This window comes from Pieris napi, chromosome 17, assembly GCF_905475465.1.
Source record: "Pieris napi chromosome 17, ilPieNapi1.2, whole genome shotgun sequence".
NCBI lineage: Eukaryota > Metazoa > Arthropoda > Insecta > Lepidoptera > Pieridae > Pieris > Pieris napi.
In genome coordinates, this window is record NC_062250.1 from 11540622 (window position 1) to 11564877 (window position 24256).

Genomic DNA, 24256 nt, shown 5'->3' on the forward strand with positions numbered 1-24256 from the left:
TGAAATAGAAAACGGAAAGTTAGTATGGTCTTAAAATATTGTACAAATCCCAATCAAAATTGTTTATGCTATCGCAAAATAAAATAAAAATGTATTTATTTATTATAAACTGTGAAAGATTTGGGAACCCTTTTATGTAAATATAACCTGTGTCAGGGTTCCCAGCTCTTCCATAACTTAATAGTAAATTTCATAACAATATTATTATTACTTTTATGTAATGTGTACAGTGTAACTATGTTAGGTCTCTGGAGCATCTCCAACTCTGCGTAAGGTGTGTTCATAAGCCAGTCCTTAAACCGTATTTTTAGATTGTGAACGGTGGGTAGATATTAAGCAGCCTATTTAATTTATTATATATCACTGTCTGACCGACGACCACATCTTTTTGAATCCAGCCTACGATTACAGAAGAGCGCTCTGTGTGCTTTTAAAATTACACTTAGGACATACAGCTTCCTAACAGAATGTATCATCAACTTTATATTGTGACCTACTAGAACGTTTATTTTAACTGTCTTAGGATAAGCTAGTTATAATAAACAAAATATAATAATACGTAAAAAATCATCTCGTACATAAAACAGGATATATATGTACATATCCAATATATAGCATACAGGTCAAACAAAAGACGTCCTTTTTTAAAGTCCATTAATATAATTGAGAAAAAGTATACGTGACTCTGTCAACGTATCAATCATAAAATATCACTTCTCAATAATAGCCCCATCGCCATCTTTCGTCACGATTCGACTTCCAGCATTCTTGAATTCATTAAACTTAATTCATAATTTAGATACACTACTTATATCAATTTTAATAAAGGAGTTATTAAAGGCGAGGATATACTTCTTTAAGAACATTTCATGTATTTTACAACCTTTTTAGATCTTAGATTTATGTATCAGTTTCATGATATTTATCAATTGAATAGAGTGTGTCACACACAGACACACGCCGGTGTCTTTTTTGGGTCTAAAGCAAGCCAGTTTCCTCACGATGTTTTTCGTTCACCGTTCGAGCGAATGTTAAATGCGCTCATAGAAAGTCCATTGGTGCACAGACGTGGATCGAACCTACGACCTCAGAGATGACAGTTGCACGCTGAAGCCATGTATTAATATAATAATAGCAATATTATATTAATACATGGCTATATTACCAGCTTTTGCTTGCCTCAATAATTAATTTCGGCATAAGAACTCCCAAAACAAGAACCATATTTTCATTAGACAAACCCAAATTTCGATGTTCTTTCAATACCAGTACAGTTATTAAAACGCGGATTACGCGATAAATAATTGCAATTGCATTTAGATGGTATTCTTCCTTGAACATGCGTATATAGCTAATAGATCACTAATTAAGTCAGATTGCAAACAACTAATTAATCCAGCTTGTTGAACATGTTTTAATTGCTTTTGTCGTAAAACTTTTGAGTTGTAAACTTTATTAATATTACGATATATTTGACCCCGATATACGCAGTTACGAGAATGTGTTTAAAACAATTTATTATTAAAATATCTTTAGTATTATTAAATAAACACCGACTAACCATTCAATGTGCTTACTTATATTTGTTCACTCCTTAATTTTTAAGTGAGTTAACAGCTGTCTGAGCCCGAATTATCACTTATCTAATGCTATATATCACTGAGAATCAAACTCACCTTTGACATATTTAAAAAAATTACACGATATTCAGGACTTTTTAACTATAACGATTAAGTATCATTGTAATTTACCTATATATCTCTCAGATTAATATAGATTAAGTTATACATATCTATAACTTAATATATGAAACATGAAAAAATTATGTTTTATTAATTTAATTAAAAATCAATTCACAAGTAGTTAGACAAATACATATGTAATTCGATTTTAATATAGTTTTCCATGGCGGCAACATCAGAAGCTCTGGCAGATAGCTTATCACGACGATAAAGAGGGCAGTTATTACTCTGAATCAATTTGCGTTGCGACCTTACGCTTAGAGGGCGATCGCAATGCCTATACACAGATTATAATATAACATATTACAGAATAGTAGACAATAAACATATAGGAAATTGAATCTTTATAATGAACAATATTTTGTTCCAATGTCAAATAATTTATAAAAGATCGAAAGTTAAACTTCATGAGAACTTTTAAGAATGTTAAAGTGTAAACGTATGGCGACATAGTTTCCACGAGGCTACAACCAAATTTGGTGCGGCCTCAGCAAACCAATCTTAAACCTAATATATGTACTAAAAGCGCTAGCAATCAAATTTATTACACTCGATATTACTTCAGACATTATGAGGCAATGAAAAGTCAATTATGGAATAATTATTACTTATAAGGGCTGAGAACGGCTTTAGTTTTTAATCAGGACAGCTAATCCTAGACTGCTTGCTTATCATACAATACTAACAAAATTATCTAGTTTGATTTCGTTTTTAGATACTTAATTCAGGCAGAATAGAGAGAACAATGTTGGCTTTGTGGTTTCAGCGTGCGACTCTCGTCCCCGAGGTCATAGGTACGTCTCCCAATGGACTTTCTTTCTGTATTCGCATTTTATACGCGCTGGTACAGTAAACTACATTATAATGAAACCGCCATGACTAAGATCCAAGACGCCATGTCAGGCACAGGTCTACTTGTCTTAAAAATATGAAATCATCACGAAACAGATACATAAACCTGAGGCCTAGACCTAAAAGGTTGTAGCGCCAGTAGTTTTGAGGACAGAGATTTGCCTGTAAACAAAGAGACAGACGCAGGCATATGATTTCTTGTCCCATCTTTACACTTCTAGTATAAATGTTGATATAGTTTTACTATTACTTTTAGCATGTTCCAAAAATGTATATAAAGAGCTAACTAATGTTGGTTGGTTCGGAACAAAATAATTTATTAAGCACTTGTAATAAAGACTCTAAAAACCTATACAATAAATGAGGTTTTCATAATATGTAATCAGCTGTACCGTCACATGTAAGGTACGACTTAGTGACTCACGTTCGGAGAATGCAGTAAAATAAAACGATTCCAAATATTTTATGAACATATTTACGATGATTTTTGTGGTTACCTCACATTCGAAAACTCGCCTTTTTAAGTGCAACAAAGTTAATTAGCGATAACATGTTTTATACCCGTGTACAAGTCCAAAACTTTTTACAAACTTAATTTCCATTTAATTAATGCATTTTAGTATAGTCGTATTCAATGTTTTTTTTTAATAAAACTGAGCAAAAGGGTTCACATTTTTTAAAACGTATTACGTACAGGTGATACGGGGGAGATTTCGTATTCTGCATTAACTACCGATGATGAAACTCAGCTGCAGGTATTAACGAAAAACTAATCTAAACACTCTCCATGGTAAATGCGGTAGAAGATGCAGAGTGACCCCACATCTCTACGCGATAATAAATGAAAAACTGTACATTTATTTCATTCAAATTCAAAATCATTTAGGTAACACAACGTAGTCATGAACGTCAATAAAGAAATACATATTAAATGCTTCTTATTTTACTATTTCTGCCAGTTCTGAAATTAAGGGCGTCGAACAGATAGATACGGATAATATTTAAACTTATAACTATAACAATTTTCGTTCTTGAATTGCTTATTTTATATTGCTTTCCCAAGATAAATAAACATGATTGTAAACTAAAAACTTGATAGAACAATCTGTAAATAAATCCAGTTAATATTTTTCCGCACCCAATTCAAAAAACCGATGAGTCACATGGCTTTCTTTAAAAATTGAGAAACCAGTTGGGCGAGGTGAACAGTTAATAGCCAATAGATCCTTGACACAGTGTCGGCAGCAAAGATATCCTTACACGGAATACAACTCGAGTCATTTAAATTGCTCGATCAACTACTTATAATAAACTATAAAATTAAGAGCTATTAGCGAAGTATTTGACTAAATATTTACAAATACAGTCGACTCTCGATAATTTGACACTCGTTAATTTGAATCTCTCGATTATTGAAAAAAAAATCCGGTCCCTTGAAAAATACTTGATAAATTTTATTCAATTTAATTCAAATCAATGATAATTGGTCGCTTCGGTAATTTGAAGTTGAAAAAGTATTATCTTGCTAGCAAACATGCGATAATTTGAAATCCGGTCTTCCCTACTCTCTATAATTTGAAGCGTTTATCATGCACATACCTGTCGTTTGTTTACATACATGCACAGACTTGTCAATTGTTTACATAAATTTTAATTGTTATAATAATTGTTAATACATAATAAGAATATAGAAATAATAAGTAACAAATTTTGATCAAATTCTTATTTCCTTCAGTCGCCCCTCCCCTCGTGGTTATTCAAACACTTGTTATTTTGAACTCTTGATAATTTGAAATTTATCTCTGGTCCCTTGAGTTTCAAATTATCGAGAGTCGACTGTAACTAATTCCAGTTGCTCCTACAAGCTATCGTAGACTCCGGCAGCTGTCGTTCTAGGGTCGTTGATAACTTGCTGATCAATTAAACCATAAGGATATCTGGTGTTATTATTTAATTTAATTTTGTTTTGGTTAGCAAGGTCTTCTTCAGGTGCGATTTTTCTTTTGCAATCCAGTCAAAAGGCGCTAGAAGATTCCTTTTTCGAAAAGAACTAACCAAACATATGGCCATTTCTACATACTACATAAATATTACACATTCTTCTCTGTTACAGAAACAGAGAAACCATGGTGGCTGGTTACTATTTCTGTTGCAATCAATCAATCGTCAACTATAACGATAAAGTGCTTTTCTTACCTAGATAACAGATAATAGATAAATCTATAAGGCATCGTCTGTATATAAAACGTGTCTAAACCAATAATTACGAAGTCGCGTAGGCACGTCCCCGTCAAGCGCTCACGTATTTCCGTAAAGCTGAGTCAGCGCTCGTAGTAACATCTTCAACTGCAAGGTCGAATTTGAACATAGACATCTATAGATACAGAGAGAATAGATAACATTCTAAATAGATGACATTTATATATTGTAGGGGTTTATGTATACCACTCATTTTGTATGGCGACAGTGTGTAGCGCCGGTCGTTCTTTCCGCGCAATAATTAATATATTAGCTGCTGATAATGTTTAATTTCTGATTAATTACAAAAAGCATTGTTAAGTGCCTATCAGATACATATTCGCTGTTTTAGTAGTATTTTTGTCATGTATTTTAGAAAAGATAGCTTGTAACATATACAGTAGATACAGTATTATATATGATATGGTGAACTTTAATAAATAAATAAGTAGTCATATTAGAAGTCGTATTCCTTCCATTATAATTTAACACTACCTACACACAAAACGAGTTTCGCGCAATAAAACAATAAGTAGCGTTTAAATTATTTGGCCATGTATCGCCAGGGGCTTAGTGAAACAGAACATGTTCATTTTAACATACTGTTGTTAGGTTGCTATTCACATCAACCGCCTCATAGCTGTTAGTTTCTTCTTTGCTACTACTTATTTTTGTTAAGGTGAAAATGTCTTGACACATACGCATCTCCCGTACTAGTGGCGCTACAACCTTTTTAGGTCTGGGGGCCTCAGATTTCTGCATCTGTTTCATCATCATTTATCAATCTAATAGGCAAGAAGGTGATCAACCTCCTGCGCCTGACACACGCCGTCGGTGCACAGCCGGGGTCCAACCTACGACCTCAGGGTTGAGAGCCGCTCGCTGAAGCCACTACGCCAACATCGCTGCTGCCGCATAGTAGTTTTGATAGGTATAAATTATTAAACGTCTTATCTAAACAGCCTAATCTATTTTGATTAAAATGTTGGTCCATAATAATTTCTGATCTACTTATATTAATTTTAAAAGTACAGCGAGCAATTTCTTATAAAAACAGAGCGATTTATAAAAAAGCCATAAGTGCGGTGTAAACATATGAAACACGGCTAAAACTAAACATTACGTGTATGTACGAGGTAATCCTTATCGCTCCATAACCATACAGTACTCGATATAAACTCTATTACAATGTAATAAAGTACAAAATTAACATAACTATGAGTCAGCTGTGGTTATTTGCATTTATAGTACGCTCGCAGAATCTCCTTATTTGGTAATTTTATATAAAAGCTGCGGTTTACGTTAACGCAAATTAAATTATTATTTGTCAACAGCTCGCTTTATATTCCAATTATAACGATACACGTAAATCGGAAACCTTTTCGTTCGGCTCGTCATGCTTGAAAACGAAATGAATTTTCGAGGATTCGTACAAAAATTAATATGTTTATGTACTATTATTTTTAACGGCTTTGTTGACTTTAGCTGACAAGAAGGGGGGGGGGGGGATAAATTGCAGTAAATCTTCTTACGTAATAATTGAACTGCCCCCATCAACTTCTTGTTCTGCATTAAGAGGCTCACAGATTCGCTATAACATTTTGTTCAATCTATATAGACAAAGTCACGATTAGATTAATACTAAAACCATATAATACCAAAAGAGGCTTACTGATTAGCTTATTGAATTAGCACAGGTTAAGTAAAGTACAGACGCCCACGACTCCCAAATTAGCTGTAGTCTGCACCAACTTATTATTTGCACGAAACGATCCATAATTGCTCTGTGCCTTATAAGTTATGCCTAACAATCATTTGCTAAGTCTCAAAATAGATTTGAATCGCTATTTCATAAATTTATAAGCCATTCATTGTAACAATGAAGTGTTTCTGAACCAATACGACTTAGGGTCCTTCAAGAAGCGTACCAATTCTCAAAAAAACCGGCAGCGCACTTGCGAGCCTTCTGGCAATGTGAGTGTCCATGGCCCGTAAAATAAATTTAAATTAAAACAATTTATATTTCTGATTATATGTATTTGGTTGCAGTATATTCCTTTCCAACAATTTAGCAACCCTTTTAATATAGGAATTAATTAAAAAAGGTTATATGCAATACGACATAGACATAACATTTATTAATAACAAAACACACACACAAAAACACATGAAATAACAATTATCAAAGATTTAAAAAAAATGAGAGATAACATGTTTTTTTTTCTTTTAAAGAAGAAGGTACGTTTTAAAACGTACCAACTACCATGTACTGTGGTTGTAATTGGCCCTGGCTCAGCATTATGCTGAGAAGCAGACTGGTCCACAGCGTTGGTCATTATGTCAGAGATCACAACAGCTAGTTCGCGCCTCAGTCGCAAAAAAAAAGAATGTAATAATACGATAAGATGTAGATAGTTTATCAAGCGGAAACTATTTAAAATACCATAAATATCACCTATTAAAACAAATATTTGCTTGCTATATTCCCACAAATTACAATTAAAAAAGAACTTATAGTAAATGGAGTTTCATTAATCCAATCTCATTGATACCGCTTAGAACGCTGGCGTGGCCGATAGTTTCCTAGAATGTCACGCTTCACCTCGTGGGGGCCTCAGAATTTCTTGTTTTAAGCCTATTAACTCACTTTACATGTAAATAGAAGAGCTTTTTTATGTATCAACACTCAAAGGCAATGATTGATGATTATTCTTAACTGTGCTAAATACTTTACGTTTAACCTTAGGTGTTAACTAGTATTTAAAAAATGTTTTTTTTTTTTAATTTATTTATTTCAAAAATACCAACATATATACCAAACCAATACGATAATGTCGATAAAGAAAAAAAGCAAAGTATATAATATATATTAAATTACATAATATACTCAATATCGCTACTGTGAACTTACTCTGCGAACATATAAATAAGTCGATAGTGTCGGAGACGGCATTTAGATCTGTGCAAGACTGGTTCTGGCCGTAGGTATCGCAAACAATTTTGGCCTTTTCCGTCCCATATATCCCATAGGTTCAAAGAAACCGAGTTCTTGGTTCTTGGGTTGCTCACAATCCCCGCAAGACTTTCAGTATATAGCAGGCCCACTGTAATTTATATAAATTTACAGCTCCTTTGAATATAAATTGGTGAAATCTAAGACAAGAGACCTATTTCGATAGTAATAGGTCATTAGCCGATGGTGGAAGTTTCATATCCGCAGATAGCAATAGCTCTGATAAGCTTCTAGGCCTACTCTTCCGTGACATGAACGAAATTAAATTACATACCAGAAATTATTTTCTTATAAAGAGCATAAGTTAGCATATTATATATATCGGGTCTTTGTTAATATATCCAAACGTCTAAGAATAATAATAGATCAATAGAAGTTGGTGAAAAAGATGGGGAGAAAACTGCTAGATAGAGAGAGATTGAGCCAGTTGGAAGAGGCCTATAGGTACTCAATAAGAGGTCGTTGGAAAAAAAAATATAATTATTTACGTATAAAATTTTAAGTGTATCTTTTGTAAGTGGATGAATATTTCAAGGAATAAATGAGGCCTAATTATTATTATTATTAGATATCTTAAATCACAATGACATGAAAAACACTTGACAATTCTGTAGACGCAAATAATATTCAATCGTACCCAGACGACCGGAGATTTACATGGAAATTCACCTAACCTTATTGCATTAAAATGCTGTACGGCCTTCATAAAATGCACTTGCATATATTTTAAGCACGCAAAAATGCAAATAAATATTCACAATACTTTTTTTGCAATCGCCGGCCTTCCTTCGTGCCCTATTACGTCCGCCCTTTCCGCTGTCAAGAGAGAAATAAAAAATAAAAATGTTTCGAAAAACGCCGACGGCGCGTGACATTTTTTCAAAAAAATATTCCGACACCAACACACATTGGGAATATTATCCTTGTAAGGGTTAATAAGAGTTAATATGAACACAATTTGTTATTTCACCACTGAAAAGCCATAACAAGGTATGGTAAATCTTATCTAATTAGCCATAACAAGGTATGGTAATTCCGATTACAATTTATTCGATTGAATTATAACATATTAATATTTTATTTTTTATGTAATAGGAGGCAAACGGGCAGGCGGCTCGCAAGTGCGTTGCCGGTGCTTTCAAAAATTGGTACGCTTATTACTTGAAGGACCCTAAGTCGAATTGGTTCGGAAATACTTCTGTGGGCAGCTGGTTCCACATAGTGGTGGTGCGCGGCAAAACCTGCCTTAGAAAACGCTCAGTTGTGGAACGACGGACGTCGAGGTGATACGGATGGTATTTTGTATTTTGCCTTGACGTCCGATGATGAAACTCAGCTGCAGGTATTAGACCGAACAACTCCTCTGAACACATGTATATATGTTCTAATTCAACAAAATAAATTTAAAAAAAACAGTGTAGTCTACGAAGATCGAAACATATCTTCCAGGAGCTAATCTGAGTTCTCTCAAACAACAAATAGTCCTCCCTAATTTTAAACTCCCCTCCGACAGGTGGCGCCACCCTCACGGCAGGTGCGGCCCACTTTCAACAATCCTCTTCCAACTTTCCAACCAATTTCAGTTTGCTTATCGACATTCAAGTTTCAAAGCTTCTATTAGAGTTTCGATTGTCTGCTCTTCATCGGCCAAACTTATAAAGCTCAATCTCTGCCAATATTAAAATAACGATAGACCTAATCCCAAGGGTGAGACAAGTGTGTGAGTAATGTTTGTACATGTGTACATGTTAGGTTGTATCAAAATCAATCAGTCGTGTGATGAAAATGTGTTTTGACTGAAAAATCAGTTTATTTTTCTTTCAAAAAACATTTTGGCCAAAACTCAACATGTCCATATTGATAAACCAGCTAGGTTTGGATATCTATAGTTGTTCCCCTAACACTTGGAAATCGATTTTCGCTTAGTTTTACGACTTTTTTTCATTTCTTGTATGTTATATTTGCCTATAAGAGCTTGTCACATTAAAAAAATCTATTTTTTTTTTCAAGCAATGTATCAGTGTGGGTTGACAAGCTTTTTTAAATAAATAACTTTATTATAGTCAAATATGTCTTAAATATATTTAAAAACCATATTCTTATTAACTAGAGTACAAAGTATTTTCAACGTTCATGTCTGTATTATAACGGAATTCATTCAAACCTATTCATAAGTTTAAGTGTAAAACAATTTCTAAACATTTACGACTTAATTAGATTTAAATACATAACAATAGACAAACTGAACGTTACTCAAATGTGTAGAATTCGAAAAGGGATCACAATTTTCCGCTCCGTCGCAGGGTCTAGGTGGGTGACCTTTGACTTATGCCCCCATGGGCTAACACGAATAACAAGACAGTAGCAGTTACCGGTCTTGTTAACGAAATTATTAGACCTCAGAAGATTATATGAGATATTACGCAAGAATTTCAAATCTTTCACAAATATCTTTCAAGATGACCTCAGTTACATCGCGTCGTTGGTACACATCTCCTTTTAAAAACAGCCTTTAATGCTGTTTAACTTACATGCTAATAAATATATATATATAAGGTCAACACTTCCCTTTCCATATATCCCCTAACAAAAAATGTATGAGTGCACGAAAACGGTTGCACTGTGACTATCGGATCTCAATTATGAGGATGCAGAAAAAAATTCTTAGATTAACTAGTAAGTAATAATACATCCAAAGACTAACTACAAACAAAAAATAAAACTATTTATAATAATATATAACTGATTATTTTTCCGACCCAAATATCGGCCAATAGAATTGCACCATTCGACGTCACGTGGTACAACCTACATGGTATTATACTGATAATTTTTTGTGAAAATTTTCTCTGGTCGTTGCTTCAAGAAAAGTATTAAGTAGTTGTTTTATTCATTATGAAATTCTTATTTGTTAACTGTACATTTCGTCTCATGGTGCAATTCTATTGGCCGACATTTGGGTCGGAAAAATAATCCCCCGAATACCACACGAGCTTCAAAATTATCGGGTATTTCCCGCTCTTGTGGTATTATAACTGATTATTTATTTTGTGCTCAATGTATGAAGTTTTTGTGAGAAAATAAATAAAGGTTATTATTATATCTATAGGCAAACAGTTATTTATATAACAGCTTGTCCTTCAACAAAGGCCTCCTCTGAATTTTTCCAATCGTAAAGTTCTCTAGCGTTTCGAATCCACGTTGGACGCGCTCCCTTTTTTATTGTCCTTCCATCTTTTCTGACTACCTCTCTTTCGTTTCCGTTACGATTCTGTTCCATTTTTTACTTCTTTTCTCTCATCATATGACCCGTCCATCTCCACTTTAGTTATGCCTGTGTGTATGTCTTTAAATCTCTTATTATATATGTAATTAAACAAATGTTTTACTACTACTACTTAAACAAATTTATTATTTATAGATGAAAAATCGTATCTAAGATCAAGCCTTGCTCTCGACATCATAAATAGATTTCCTTAGCAAAAAAAACCGTGAAAAATCATGTTATCGCAATACATCGTGACGATCAGGCGCAGGTCAGTTACCTATCCGTGTCGAATCACTGCATACTTAGTCATAGTAATACGCATTAGGTATCCGCTTTGCAAAACCCATCGCATGCGTCACACCCTCAAACCTTTCACTGTAAAAAGAAAAGGCAATAGGACATATTTCTTACGCTCTTATTAGCATGTGGCTGCATGCATTGCTTTCTTGTTTTATCAACAGCAAATGCCATCTACTATGACATTTGTTAGACTCCTATTATCTGTTGTGCAAAGTCAACAGGGTACTAGACACATTCTTTAAATTTTAATCAACTATAAGCCTAGAACTATTAAGAAACAATTTAAAAAAAAAGTATTTATTCATTATAAAAATTAATTACAATGTGTAAGTTTAAGAACCCTTTTAAGTAAAAAATACCTGTGTCAGGACTCATGCTTCCCAGCTCTTCCATAACCAACTTAAAAGTAAATTCCATTATATATTTTCCTGTTCACAACACGCATGAGTGAATGTGTGAGTGAGTGAGTGCGTGTAAAGTGTAACTACACGTTATGTCTCAGGAGCATCTCCCAACTCTGCGTAAGGTGTGTTTATACGATTTCCTTTAACCGTTCAATACAATTTAACTACAGTTTAACACCGACTCAAAATCGAAGCGCATAAATTAAGGCTTTCTAAAATTTCAATTAAATTTCTGAGTCATCAAAGGCTCTTAATATGAGACCTTCTGACTCAGCCACATGCCGCAAAAGCCTGTCTCTTGGTCTGGACTTTAATAACTCAGAAATTAATTTCCATACTGTGGTATAATACATAGACTTTACTTGACAATATTTGTGCAGTCGCTTGTCGGCAAAGTTAGACGCAAAACCACTTTTGAATTAATATTGTTTTACGTGGAAGATTTTTTTTAATATGTTAATTATATAATTAAAGATATTAAAAAATATTAAAATTATATATATATATATATATATATATAAGCATTTTAACGATAGATTAAAACACTATTTAGGAAAAACATACCAAACCTAATATTCATCTAATAATAACATACCAAAACTGATATTTATTATCAGAGTAAAAAACAAAAGTTTTATATTACGAAGTGCAAATATTGAGACTTCAGTTCAGCCACAATCATTTTCCTATAAACTGATGATAAAAAATAGTATCAATCAAGATAAAGTCTTCCGAGTATAAACACTATGATTCAATGTGGCAAAAATATATAGTAAAGGGAAAACTTCTTCAGGCGCATGAGGGTACAATTTTTACGGAACGTCACGAAGATGTGCAGCGTTTTTATCGACGAAAAGGGAGAGAGCGATTGAGAGAGAGAGAGAGAGAGAAGAGCTAATTACTTTATAGAAATTATATTTTTAAAATTAACATTTTGTAAAGAGAATTTATGAAATATTAGTATCTTATATTTTATGCAAAATAATTTATTGTAATATTAAATGAAAAATTGTAAATTAAAATGCCACGTGTTTTTATTATCGAAGAAATAAATTTAAAAAGGTTAAATTTATAATTTGTATTAAGAAAGTTTCGAGATTTTTATAACATTTTAATGACAATTACATTCCTAACATATCTTCCTTTTTCCCTCCCTCTAAGTCTCGGAAATCTAAAGTTTTAGATTTGTATAAATATGAACAAGACTTAAAAATTACTTTGACATGTGTACTTTGTACGCACGCACTTCTTATGTAATAATTGTATACCTGAAACTTTACGTTAAACTATTGAATACTTGTGTATCCTAATTTCGTGAGTAGTAATAATAATTTAATTACTTTTAAATGGTGATACGTCGCAGAATAACAAAAATATTTAAAGACTTTATATTAAGTACAAGGGATAATTTTAGCGAAATACAACAATTACTGTGTAAACTGACTAAAGCCACTCGATTTACCGTCAACCTCCTTATAAGGCCGAAATTCCTTCGAAATTACTTTGGTTGAATGAAGATAAAACAAAAATTCAAAAATAATAACAATACACTGTAGAAAATCGCGAATTGATAAATCGTAATATTATACCCAATATAATATTGATGTAACTGTTTCAAAAAAAGAATATTTAGGCAAATAAGCTATCAACATAAGTTTTAATATAATTTAATATTTCTCGGAAGGCTCTACACAAAAATCACACAAGCGTGTACAGTTACCAGCTGACGTAAGCAAAACATCGCACTCTTTCGCATTACAGCCGATACGCAGAAATTTGTATTGAGGTCGGTGACTAATCATTGAAAATATTCATAAACCTTTACCTTATTGGGTTTCCAAGGGGAAATAACAATACCATTGTACTAAAATAGGTCACACATTATTTTTTGATGTTCTCAGGTCCAACTATATGTTACGCACCTCTAATAAATGCCTTTTGGAAATTTGCATTTTGCATTTAGGATCTCTGTCATTAAGTTGTGGACGCCCCCCATACTTCATACGATTGGCGACCTCTCTTACGTCTTTAAAAGTCTTCTACATAAACACTTCTTAACCATATCCTATCCTGCTTAATCGTGACTTTGTAATTCATGTATTTTATTATTCTTTTGTATTGCATTGTAATTCATGAACCATCAGATTAGCTTTTAGTTTATTTTATTATAACTTTAGATTAAGTTACTTGTAATTTTATTTTTGTTGATTTGGTTATGCACTTCTTGTACTTATTACCCTACATATTTCTTTTTTTTCATACTAGGATTGCCTGGAAGAGATCGCTTGTTAGCGATAATGCCGCCCGTTGCATCGTAAGAATTTATGTTATTTATTTTTCTTTTAGTGTAACTATTAATTACCTATAGATACAGAACACATTCCGTAATCTGAACATCCTAGGTTAGCGAATAGTCAACATTGTTTAGTTGAAGCCAACATTTAATCAATTATCTGACTATAAGCTCATTTGTGTAACATATTATTGATGTTTTTTTCAGAATGATGAAAGATGTAAATAATATCTATAGCGATCCTGTCCTTTTTGGGGTTATATTATATTTGATAGGTCAATAATAACACAGAGAGAGCTCCCTCTCTAGGACGTAGCCTAGTTTTAGAAGAGGACAGTCTCTGAATAGCAAAGAACCTGGTGTGGGTCGAGTCTCACATACCCCTGCTTATTTTTGGGGCCATGGCCAAATTCCACTTCGGATATAAAAAAAAGTTCGTAATAACATGGTATCAAGTTGTACACTTAAATAACGCCATAAACAATTTTTTGTCTATTTCGTCCTAGACAAAGGCTTTACATTTTCTCCAATAACCTTGTCAGAATCATTGGAGACCGGCCAAGTTTTGTTTGTACGTCGGTGAGTAATTGCCTATAAATCAATGTAATGTACAAACAAACAGTTTTTCAAGATGTTTAATATTTTCTTATATCTTATTGCTATTATTTTTCTATGTATATTTTTGTTTGAATCTCTGATAAGCCAAGCAATAATATTCGTACTCATTGGCGGCGCTCCACAGAACTATTCTCAAGACAATGATACATCTTTTTGCCCTAGGCGCAACAGACACCCCCATGTGTAGAGGCTGTTTAAGCGCAGAGGAATCGGTCTCCACCACCTTACCACCGTACAAAAATCCTCGGAGCAGTGAGGTCACTCCGTGAAGCCTGTGAGGTGCCCAGGCTTCTGGAAGGAGCTAGGTGGGCTTAGTAAGTCAGGGCTTTACATAACAGACCTAGGGAGAGTCTAAGGGAGGAATCTTAGTCCAACAATCTTTAACCTTCTTTTATACCATTGACGGCGCCCTAATTCATCTATACTTTATAAAATTAAAAAAATACTAATAAGCAAATGAATGTATCAATTTCCGAGTACTAGTAACTAGATAGTAAACGTCAGCAGTCCGCGAAGACAATCGCGTACAAAGTTCACGCACGCATCAGCAACGTGAAAAGCACAATAAAAAATTATTTGTAAAATATAAAATATTCAAACAAAAACCCGTCGACCGCATACAAAATACAAGTGCAATAACCCCGACGAATAACAATGCATCGTACTCAGACAGTTTTTAATGATAACGCTAATGTATCGTAATCGTCGTCCTGTATGCATTCTACTATCATTGCGTATCGCTTGAGTTTACTAATGTCTAGTTCAGCTGTATATATATTTTATGGGCCTGTATGAGCCGCTGTTTGATAACAATACAGACCTGTTGGGTAGGTTGAGTAATTGTATTCATATGGTAATTTTGCGTAATAGGCAAGTGATCAGATCATCTTCTGTGCCACACGTCATTTTGGGGCTAGGATATGGTAGTTCCCTCACGGTGTCTAATAGTAAATAGATTCCTTCCACTCATGATTCGAACCAACGGGAGGTTTAGTCGCATCTAAGGGGCCGTTCAAGTAGGGCCCTCTCGTCAGCAAACGTAAGCAAAGATTTGTAGGAATCCTCGAAAACGCAATTCGTTTTGAAGCATAGACAATGTGTGGGTAGTAGGTGAAAAAAAGTACTATTCACGTAATCACTAAATAAGAACATCAAATACCCCCCCTTATAGAGCTTACGTAATACTTGAACGGCCACTAACCACTGGACCTAAATCACTCACTCCGCTGGCTCTGCGACCCAAAAATGGTCGTGGCATCCAAAATGGTAAGCTTCCAGCGTCTCCAGTCCTGGGTCCCCTACCACTAGGTCGAATCGGCCTCATTCACCGCCCTATTTAGGTCCATGCTCTACCTACACTGCCCAAACTATATTATACACTTATCATTAGTTGATTAATGTAATTGTATGTAAGTAATTTGTCTTAAAGCATAATATTTATTACTCTGTCAATTGAATTTGTATTAACTGAGATATGTACGTAAACAAATTCGTATGATCATATTTTCTTAACAATCAATCACGTGAAACTCAAGAACATTACAAAATATACATTTGAATTTCCAAGAATTATTATGAAGCATCTTATGAATCAATATAGATTCATCAATGTTTGCTAAATACATATTAAATGATCATTTACTAGAAAAGACTACTATTAGTAACGGGAACTAACGAAAAATATATTTGGTATTTATTATTCTGAAGATATCAATGAAAAACTATGAATAGGAGTTAAAGAAAAAAGCTTAGCAAAAGCACACACAACTAATTATACTAAATACATAACAACTATGTTTAAATATAATATAATAACATTCTCCTAATTATTTAAATAGAAAATTATCATATTTTTAACGATAATGGAATCACGAAATCATGAATCATATTTAATATCGTACTATTAGTCATCATGGCGAAATCTTTATAATAAATTTATTATTAAAATTAAAAACATTGTTATGTTAAGCTTGCCATCGTTTGCCTACTATTATACCAAATCCTGTCTTCATCATCATAACTCTTAATAAGTTCTTTCATCCACGTATTAAACGAACATTTCTGCGTGTGTTTTGTTAATTTTAACTGTTATGTTAAAGATTTTTTGCGTCTAAGACATGTCAATTTCATCATAATTTCCTTCACCTAATTTAGTTTACACATAACATAGTTAGCACATAACTTAGTACTGTACAAAATGTTACAGAAAAAGCAGCCCTAACAAAACTCCGGGGGCAATGAACTCAATGTTTATGCTTAATTTTAACCATCAACATTTGCCTCTCATATCTTTTCGCGAACAATACTCAGATATTACAATTCATTACCGTTTTGTTAATACACCGTAAACTAAAATTAAGATGAATTATACGGGTAATATATTTAAGGCAGATTATTCTTGCCTATTTCTACATTAGACAAAAGGGCAAAGTAAATACTGCTGTCCATACGATAAAGATGCTTTATTGACATAAAGTACCTATTTATTTAGCTGATTCTCTCTTAAGGTTTGAAGAAGGCCGTCACCCATGTGCTCCGAAATAAGGACTGGAACTGAAGAGAACTGACACTTTTGGCCGCACACCACCACTGTGCGGAAGCAGCTACTGAAGTTTTTCGAATCAATTAGACTGACCTCATTAAAAGAGTGTACAAATTCTTAAAAGGCCAGCAACGCACTTGCGAGTACTCTGACAGTATGAAAGTCCATAGGCGGTATCACGTAACATCATATGAGCCTCCTGCCCGTTTGCTGTATAAAAGAAAAGCTCAAAACACAGAAGCATCTGGCATTTCCACTAGGTTAACAGACGTCACAAGAGTTTAATATCGGACGTAGCCTTTAAAAATATTATTCAAGTACAAAAGCAACAGATGGTTACAATTACATAGCTTTATTAACCGCGACCTCGCTGTAGATGTATTAATATTTTATTACGATTTTCATATAGTTTAGATCAAACACGTCAACTATCCCTAATGTATAATTACAAAATTATTTCATATGTAATTATAAAATTGGTTACAAATTGATTACAACATAAAAAAACTTTACATTTTTAAATACAGTCAAAACCGTTTACGACGACATCGTTTAGACTTTAGAACATACCAGTTATATTGACTAAAATCAAAGGTCCCGGCTGAATTCTATTAAATTACGTACTAAATAACAACGTCATCGGCTGTTACGACTATCGATATAAACGACCAAATACGAGTAATTCCTTCGATGTAGTTATAAAGGATTTTGACTGTATTCAAATTAAAAACATTAATTAAACTAAACAAGTAAGAATTAGAAAATTGTTTTTATACAAATTTAAGACGATAATCGCAAGGTGTCTACGAGTCCTTGTAACAATAACGCAGCGACCGTTATTATGAGTCACACACGTTATGGCCGATTTTGTTGCCTTACGTGGCATCTGCGCCTATAAGGTATTTTTGTATTCGTCATTTCGTATTACATAAAACACCAATTATAGTTTTGAATCTTAATAACTCGACAACGAGTGGTTCATACCTAAAGTTTCATTTATTCTTTGACTCAAAACGGGACATTGGTTTAATTTAGGTCAAATAATAAGTAGTCAATGAAAAAAAAAACACTTTTTTAAAGTTATTTATTTAGAATATGTTTGGCTAAAGAGTTACGAATCATAAAATATAGGTAGATACCCAAAATGTTTAGTTATATTTATATTTATCAGAAGAATAAATTTGTTTTAATATAGCTGGTGTCGATTTCAAATAAGAATGAAACTCTTGGCATGTCTTTTTTTATATTCTACTGCTTAAATTTTGCGGTTTCTGAAAAGAGGACAATTTTGCGTCCCACAGTTCATTTTGGGAACACCGGGACTCGTAATTGGAAAAAGGGGCAGTCCCGTTCAAAACGGGACGGCTGGTCACGTTATTCATACCCCACATCCATATATATAAAGAAATAAAATGTTTTTTTCATCGTACAATAACTTCTAAACTTTGCAGTTTTTCATAAAACAATTTTCTTGTATGTATCTTAATGATAGTGGTATAAAAACACATATTTCACACAAAACAATATTCATCATCGTTTGTCGTCACTTACGTCCCAAAGTTTACGACTCCTTTATATTCTTGAACATGCCTGTTAAAGAACAGCCCAGAAACAGCCGAAATGCATTTATTATTCAAACCTTATGAACAATTCCTCAAACCCATACCATAAACAATAATATCAGAGTCACAAATACTTAGTATTCATAATGTTAAATTAATTACCAAAAAAGCCTCTAATGTAAACTTTATGCAATATACATTAAGCCTAAATTGACCGGGCAATTAAGAGTATGAGATATCGCCAAATATTCCGTTACAACTAATTAGTCAACAGACGTGTTATTCAATTAACGCAAGATAAACGGTCAATGACCTTTAGCTGGACCGTGCATTTGTCAAGAAAGCATTGTTTGATTGTTAATAATCAACCTATCATCGAAAGTGTTAAGTCTAAATGCGCGCAACGAATTGTTCCAACTAAAAGCGATACGCAAACATTCAAAATAACGTCTATTGTTAAAAAATCGCGTGCCACATCCGGTATACAATCCATATCGTCATACAAACTCGTGCGACGACCTTCGCGGGAGGATACAACGCTGAGAGACCACCGTGAAGGGGGTGGGGGGGATATCGGGAGTCGACTGCCCGAAAAACCGGTCAGCTGACTTCGAACTCACAAAATTTTAAACTTTTTAATATATAAACTGTGACTGTATTCGAGCGAATGAATAAAAGCTGCCAGCCGTTCTCTTGTAAAGTAGATTTCATAGAATATTCACTGTGAAAAGCTAGGTTGGCTTTTCATTCAGAAACTGGCAATCTTTCAATAGGCCTTAAGCTACGGAAAAACTACATCTTTACAGATTTACTTGGGTATACTCAGTAATACTGTAAAGGAACTGCCTACAATCAATAATATACATCGAAACAAAGGAATGAATAAATTATATTTAAAAATGTAATTTACAGGTGTCCTAAAATTGTTTGAACGTCGTAGCCACTAACGACGTCCTTGACGCACCTACAAGAGTCTTTAGTCGCTGGATAATCTAAAACCTTGCGATCTAAACCTTTAGGTTGAGAATCAACCGTTTAAAAGCCTTATAGACATTTCTAGCTGATTTTTAAGTTTATGTAAGGCGGTTGTGTCTTGAATATTAATCTGCCATCAAAAGGCATAGTTGTTTTATACACTTGGGTTATACAATTTAATATCTTTGGTAGAGTTTATTTAAAAAACGATTGGGTAACTGGATAATTACTACCACAAAAACGGTTGTGTAATTTTAGTGTCATATCAAAACTGTCATGTAACTGAAACGAAATACAAAAGCACTCAGTGTTCAACCTTCGACCCAACCATTAAACCACGTAAAGGACAGGTAGCTAAAGACAAAACACTTTAAGTTCAAACCAATATTGCTCCAAAAGCAAATTAAAGATTGTGAAAGTTCCAAGACAATTTAAATAATTCAACAGCTTCGTTAGAGAATTCATCGTAGGACGATTTTTTTAATTGTACAGAGCCGATCGAGCTGGACCGGACCGGACGCCCCAAAACAGCAGGCATGGCAGCCTATAGACACCTATTTTAGTGGCCGCCCGCCTTCGAGGGCCTTCTTTCAGAGAAGACCCCAACTGGGAGTCGATTCCATAGCTCGCTAGTTCGCAAAAGAAAGTATCTTGTGAAACGGACCGTTTAAAACTTCCAGACATCAAGGTGATGCTGATGAAATATTTGAAATAATACGGCTCGTACGGTGTTAAAACTCTTCAGAAATACAGAAAAAATCTGTTATAACTACAAGGGACTACTCATATTTGGTCGTAAAAACCGAATGTCGTAACAGCCGATGACGTTATTAAGACCTAACACTATAGAATTCAGGCGAGACCTTTGATTTTGGTATGTTGTTCTAAACGATGTCGTCGTAAACGGTTTTGACACTTTGTAGAATACGAAAGGCGAAATGTCTCAATTTTTCTTAACATTATCTAAATTACGAGCTCTACCTAGTATTATGTACGTCAAAACTTTTCCTTTGAATATAAACGAGATATTAATGTTAATAGTGTTATCGCTATGTAGTTAATAGGCTATAAAATAACAATTACTACATAGTACATTTAATTGTATTTTGATACATTCGGAGCAAGTTTGTTGTACTAGACTTAGGGCTATGATACTTCAACTATCCAAAAGGTTTTTATGAAACATAGCATTTAGTCTAGACTAGTGTTTCCCACCGGGTGGCAATTTGATTGTTAAGGAGGGGTGTTCGGAAATGGATTAAAATTACTTGGAATTTGAATTTTAGATTATCATTATGTTTGGAAAATTTACTTACCGTGTTTCGTTTCAATAAACAATTCAATTTTTAATATTAAATATTATGTATGTTATATAAGAATTATAGAAAGCCTATGGTGAGGCCTGTGACATAAAAGGTTGGAAATACTGGTCTAGACTCTAAATCTTACCCTAGATTAGAAGTTTCTTACTTCAGACTTTTGTTACGTTATTAGGTAGATTTAATTGAACAATAGTCCGAGATTAGTAGCAACAATTTAAATCAACAACAATTCTGATCGTGGTCGACATGACCTTCGCGGTGCAGGCGATCAGGCCACGACAACCTGGACATACAATACACATTACACAATGTTTTGGTTACAATAAAATATATTTTTATATCAATAACCGTGCGTTAGCTTCTCTATATTGTTTTATTCAGTCCACAGTAATTATCGTTATCAGCCGTCTTATACACTTTGACCAATAGATTTTAATTAATAAATCAGACTAATTGAACTGTTCTAACTAAAGATTCCCGTCATCTCGTTTTGTCACATAGTGTTTATGCTAGGATGAAAAGATCTATTTAACCGTGATTTTAGTAATTATATATATATATTATTTGATATATTTTAAAACCTAGTATTGTGATTTATATTTAGTGTTTATATATTTATTTTCATTTTGTAATTGTAGAAGTCTACATTGCAATCTGTAATTTGATTTCTTAATTTAGTTATGCACTTTTCCCTTAGTATTTATTTCCTTACTAGGGTCTAGGGTTGCCTACTTAAAAATGTTACCTGAATGTCTATGAACCAAATATGTAATAAATAAATAAATGAGTACTTTAGTGACAATTCTGTAAGAGATTATTTCGTTATGAATAACATAGTAAACACAATAGAAGCTCTCTGGTCTTGAGTCTTGTATCTAAACCAAAATTTCTATCAATTGAAGCAGGAAAATATGAGAAGGAAACTAGCATGTCCAAGACCAGAATTATCTTCAATCAATTTGCGTGTTCTCATGTTGATATTTTTCACAATAGTATGTATAATTTTAATAGTCAGGTTGCAAGTCTAAATACTTACGACGTGACGTTTTTGTCATTAAATTTAATATATGTATATTGTATAGGTACTGTACATATGTAATAGTTAATATTTAGTAAACCAGCACTGAAGATGCCACTAAAATGCTGTGCACAGATGTAATTGGACTTCAGGTTTACAAATTTTGTTTTGTGTGTAATATCTTTATGTATTTAATCAATCTGTTTTCTGTCTTCAGACATTTTAAAAATCGACGGGCGTCAAAACACAGAAACTAATCCAGCGTGATTAGTGCTATGAAGAAAAGCTAAACATCTTTATATAAATAAAATCATTTTACATAAACACTCGTATCATGAACATGTAATTAACAATTAACATACTACAACCGATATTCTATCATAACAAACGCACAATATGCCAAACAATTACAATAGAATTCCTCATCAAAGACAATAGTTACATGATCGTATGAAATCACGTCAACGTAACACGGTTATTTCGTTCTCATAATAATTATGCCTTGGTATGTACTATCATCGTAATTAACTACCCGGTTCATAGCTTGAAGACCTTTTCAAATAATTACACCAAATTAAGCTATGAAAAATGAAGTACCAAGTTCCTCACAATTTCCTCAAGCAACTTGGCGATTATAAGAGAGCCAAGTTTCCCGCCAGTTCTTCCGATCTACGCCCTTATATTAGGGGACTGGTAGTAAAGTCCTTCTATTTTTAAATATTGATGTTCCAATATTAATAAATAAAATTTCATTCGATTAATTTTAGTAACTCGTGCATATATTGATACATGTGGGTAGTTTGAGAGGGTACATGCTTTGGACCACCTTTACGAAACGAAAAAATCTTAAAAATAAACTATAATTATTTTACAAACCGCATATTTAGTTTAAACATAATTTAACTTAATGTAAATGGTAATTCATCATATTTGCACTCATTTCAAAAACATCGCCCACAAAATAAAGAGACAAAGATAAAATCGTGGGCGGCAAACATAATATTATCGTGACGACAAATCTTAATTTTGTAGGTGTATTAACGAGATGAAATTTTACTGAGCAAAATCGTATTTCAAATACGCCTTTAATCTATTTTATCTAAACAATAATTACTTAGAAAATTATATAATAATAAAGCCCGCTTATTTCCAAACTTTACAGTTTAGATATGTTATATAAATTTTTCTTGTTATTCTAATATCCTAACTTCCTTCAGTAGCATTGATCGAAACCCCTTCACCGGTAAAGGCCTCCTTCAGCCTTTTTCCAAATATTTCCATGGCTTTCTTTCTCCATTCGCTTCTATACCTTTTATCCACCTTTTTTTGGGGCGCACTCTTATCTTTCTTCTCTCTTGGTTCTTTCCAGATATAACTGAACTGACCTTGTATATGTATTAAATAGTATAGGTACACACTCGTTCAATTTATATAGTTATATACAGAAATTATTATTGGTAATTTAATTATAAAATCCGAATACTGATGTATAGCAAACACTAAAAATCAACTACCAATATGTAAACGTGTTCATTACAGCGCTGTGCAACTTGTCTTATACCTTGTTAGTCCAGAAAGACGTTATCTGGAAAAGCCCAAGCTTGTCAGCATAATACCTACAGAATAGGTTTTGCAATAGATACTTGCTCTTGTTATCTCCCGTCATTCATATGACACAGTGTTTAGCCACCCAGAGATGGGTATTCACACTCAAAGTATGTCAGACGACATGATACACAAAAAAAAAAGATTTTGTATAAATACAATCGCCCGTTGATACACAAAATATATCACTTTATTAGGAAAGAAAATATGAGAAAATGGGTTAGGTTGTATCAATATTTGGTACCTCATTAGTAACATTATTGAACGTTAATTATGTTATAATTAGGGTTTTTTCACACTGCGATATGGCCAAGTACAGTTACATCAGAACGTGTCCTGCTTGACCAGATGGCATTAACTGCGACCCACTTTATGAAGGCCTCCTCCACCGATGCCCATTTAAGGCTTTAATCACTACGAGTTACGCAAGCCACTATGTATGTGAAACTTATCGTAAAACAGGACAATAATGTTGGTTTTTACGAAAATTTATGTTTCGGGTAC

At 33.4% G+C, this 24256-nt stretch overlaps 1 protein-coding gene across 3 annotated transcripts in view; it reads right to left on the bottom strand.

The window, feature by feature from the left end:
- The window catches only part of LOC125057684 (myosin heavy chain, non-muscle), a 56296-nt gene that overhangs the window by 23325 nt on the left and 8715 nt on the right, over positions 1 to 24256 (bottom strand). The gene's annotated exons all lie outside the window — the stretch shown is intronic.